This window comes from Rutidosis leptorrhynchoides, chromosome 2 (assembly GCF_046630445.1).
Source record: "Rutidosis leptorrhynchoides isolate AG116_Rl617_1_P2 chromosome 2, CSIRO_AGI_Rlap_v1, whole genome shotgun sequence".
In the NCBI taxonomy this organism is placed as follows: Eukaryota; Viridiplantae; Streptophyta; class Magnoliopsida; order Asterales; family Asteraceae; genus Rutidosis; species Rutidosis leptorrhynchoides.
In genome coordinates this window covers 309,185,750-309,190,080 of record NC_092334.1, presented here as the reverse complement: position 1 = coordinate 309,190,080, position 4,331 = coordinate 309,185,750, and the positions used below count along the sequence as shown (strand labels likewise).

The 4,331-nt window shown below is 29.5% G+C and overlaps 1 non-coding gene across 1 annotated transcript; it reads right to left on the bottom strand.

Moving 5' to 3' along the window:
• Positions 1-3,167: 3,167 nt before the first annotated feature.
• Positions 3,168-3,274, bottom strand: LOC139894763 (small nucleolar RNA R71). The gene has a single exon (XR_011775248.1). It is a non-coding gene; the product is annotated as a small nucleolar RNA R71 (small nucleolar RNA).
• Between the last annotated feature and the right edge of the window lie 1,057 nt (positions 3,275-4,331).

The following is a 4,331-nucleotide window of genomic DNA, read 5'->3' as shown; positions in this document are numbered from 1 at the left end:
AAATTATTATTATGTTTATTTAAGCCGAAGTAATCGTGATGTTGGACTAAATATTAAGACTAGGTTATTGGGCTTTGGACCATAATTGGGGTTTGGACAAAAGACCGACACTTGTGGAAATTGGACTATGGGCTATTAATGGGCTTTATATTAATTAAATGATATCTCGTTGATTTAATATAGAGATTTATAATTTGACGTATTTATATTTAACCACATACGCTTGACTGGGTACGGTGGGAGGGATATCTATAAATACTAATAATTATTCATTTGACCGGACACGGGGATGGATTAATAGTCAATGGACTCATTAAAACATGGGTGGATTACATTCAAGGGTAATTAGTGTAATTGTTAACAAAGTATTAAAATCTTGGATTACACGCAGTCGATAACCTGGTGTATTCATTAAACAAAGTATTAAGATCTTGTTACAGTTTAAGTCCCCAATTAGTTGGAATATTTGACTTCGGGTATAAGGATAATTTGACGAAGACTTTCACACTTTATAATTATGACCGATGGACTATTATGGACAAAACCAGATGGACATATCGAATAATCCAGGACAAAGGACAATTAACCCATGATAATAAATTAAAATCAACACGTCAAACATCATGATTACGGAAGTTTAAATAAGCATAATTCCTTTAATTTATATATCACCGTACTTTTATTTACCGTCATTTTATTTATTGTCATTTTATTTATCGTACTTTAAATTACTGCACTTTTATTTATTGCACTTTTATTTATCGTCATTTACTTTACGCTTTAAATTAAGTTATATTTATATTTAATATTTTACATTAGGTTTTAATTGTGATTTAAGACGTAAAATCGACAAACCGGTCACTAAACGGTAAAAACCCCCTTTTATAATAATAATAATAATACTACTATATTACTTATATATTTATATTTATACAAATATAGTTTAAAATAAATATAGCGTTAAACTTAGCCAGCTCCCTGTGGAACGAACCGGACTTACTAAAAACTACACTACTCTACGTTTAGGTACACTGCCTATAAGTGTTGTAGCAAGGTTTAGGTATATCCATTCTATAAATAAATAAATAACTTATGTAAATTGTATCGTATTTAATAGAATTTCGTAGTAAAATATAATCTATTTCGTACTACACCTCGAATACATCAAGTATTTTTGGCGCCGCTGCCTGGGACGCCATATAATGCTATAATAAAAAATTTTAGTTTTTAAGCTATTTTTATAAAAATATATTTACATAAGTTTTAAATATTAAAAACAAAAATATAAAAACAAGAAAAAGAAAAAATATATATCTATATTTTTAAAGTTTAGTTAAATTAAAAAAAGTTTATATTTTTAATGCTAAAAGTTATAAAAACTAATAAGTAAATTTTTTTTTAATTTATAAGTTTTATTTAAATTATTTCATTTTTATAAATTAAAAATCAGAAAAAAATAAGTAAAACTGAATACGGGCCGTACTGTAGCAGCCCAAACTTCTGGCCTGGAACCCGAAGCAATGCGATCACATGGCCAGAACAAAGAAACCACATGCGGTCGCATGAGGTGATTTGACAGGTCTGGTACCTTTGACCGACGAATTAGGGTTAGGGTTTATTAATAATTATTATTAATTAATTAGTAATTAGGGTTTTAGTTAAATAATAATTAGTTTTAGTTTTATTTTTGTATTTTAAGTTTTAATTAGTTTTATTAATATATAAATTAATACTTTTATAAAATTATAATATAAAAATAATATTTTTATAAAAATAAGTAATTTTATCATTTTTGTATCTTTTTATTATTTAGTACGTAGTTTATATTTATCGTTCGTAATTAGTTTTAAAATTAGTTTTTGCCATAGTTATTGTTTATTTCTAGATTTTTAAGCTTTGCCGTAAAATCCCTTAAGTACTTTTTCTTTAGAATAAGATTTAGATGCTTTAGTATTTTACGACATCGCTTATCGCTTTAATATTTAATAAATTTTAGTTCCTTTTAAGTTATTGCCGTTTTGGATTTAGAATTCCTTTAAGCTTTAATAACTTTAGACGCAACTTTTAGTCTTGAGTTTTTAGAATTCTATGTTTCGACGCTTTATTTTCTTATTTTTATTTTTTGACTGTTTGTTTTTCGACGTTTGTTTTTCGACTCTTATTTCTCGACGCTCTTTTTCTTTTTCATTTCTACGCTCTAGTTTTTAGGAAATAGAATTTTCTTTATTTTCTTTAAATCTCGACGAAAAAATTATTTTAAGTGGTTAAATTGATAGACATCTAAAATTTTCTGGTTCGTAGTAATAGTTGGATTTGTTAGTGGCGAGTTGTGGGCTTCTGATTTAAAGGGTCCTGGCTACCTGCTGCATCTATTGGCCATTCGAAACGTGGGCAAAATCAGAAAAGTCTATTAATTTGATAACTTATATAATTTTTATCTTTATAACTAATAGGATATTCAGTGAATGCACCGAGCAAAACGTTCACCACCTTTCATACGTTCACCTCCTGTAACCCGATTAAGAGATCTAGCCAATATAATCGCCGTTGATTTTTCTTTAGAATCGTCATCTAGTCGACCAAGTACTCCAATTCGAATTTCCGATAATCCATTTTTTGAACCCGATTTCACAATTGAGAACCCGGAGGATATTCACGGACAATTCAGAGATCCTGAATCACTAATCATTCCTCCTGAACCACAAATCATTTAACCAGAGATTGTCGAGGAAATAACCGTTAAATCAGAATCCTCTAGTGATTCAGATTCAACCAATTCAATCATGAAAAATCAGGAACCTCTAAGTATGGAAGATCGAATGAGAGCTACACGCATTGGCCAAGGTCATGCCATTACTCAACCAGACATTAATGTGCCAGATTATGAAATCAAAGGACAAATTCTACACATGGTAACTAATCAATGCCAATTTAGTGGTACACCAAAAGAAGATCCAAACGAACATCTTCGAACCTTTAATAGGATTTGTACTCTATTTAAAATCAGAGAAGTTGAGGATGAATAGATCTTTCTCATGTTATTTCCCTGGACTTTAAAGGGAGAAGCCAACGATTGACTAGAATCGTTACCTGAAGGAGCGATTGATACATGAGATGTTTTAGTTAAAAATTTTCTTAAAAGATTCTTTCCGGCATCTAAAGCCGTGAGACTTCAAGGAGAAATTGTTACGTTCACACAAAAGCCAAATGAAACTTTATATGAAGCATGGACAAGATTTGGAAAGTTGTTGAGAGGATGTCCTCAACATAGTTTAGACACTTATCAAATAGTACAAATATTCTACCAAGGATGCGACATTACTACAAGAAAAGACATCGACATAGCAGTTGGTGGTTCCATTATGAAGAAAACCGCAACTGAAGCTTACAAAATTATTGATAACATAGCCTCCCACTCACATGAGTGACATCAAGAAAAAGACATCATTAGATCATCTTGTAGTGACCCGAACTTTTCCATGTTTATATATATTAACTGAGATTGATATTTATATGATTAAAAGTTTCCAACATGTTAAGCAATCAAACTTGTTAAGACTTGATTAATTGAAATAGGTTTCATATAGACAATTGACCACCCAAGTTGACCGGTGATTCACGAACGTTAAAACTTGTAAAAACTATATGATGACATATATATGGATATATATATAGTTAACATGATACTATGATAAGTAAACATATCATTAAGTATATTAACAATGAACTACATATGTAAAAACAAGACTACTAACTTAATGATTTTTAAACGAGACATATATGTAACGATTATCGTTGTAAAGACATTTAATGTATATATATCATATTAAGAGATATTCATACATGATAATATCATGATAATATAATAATTTAAAATCTCATTTGATATTATAAACATTGGGTTAACAACATTTAACAAGACCGTTAACCTAAAGGTTTAAAAACAACACTTACATGTAACGACTAACGATGACTTAACGACTCAGTTAAAATGTATATACATGTAGTGTTTTAATATGTATTTATACACTTTTGAAAGACTTCAATACACTTATCAAAATACTTCTACTTAACAAAAATGCATACAATTACATCCTCATTCAGTTTCATCAACAATTCTACTCGTATGCACCCGTATTCGTACTCGTACAATACACAGCTTTTAGATGTATGTACTATTGGTATATATACTCCAATGATCAGCTCTTAGCAGCCCATGTGAGTCACCTAACACATGTGGGAACCATCATTTGGCAACTAGCATGAAATATCTCATAAAATTACAAAAATATGAGTAATCATTCATGACTTATTTACATGAAAACAAAATT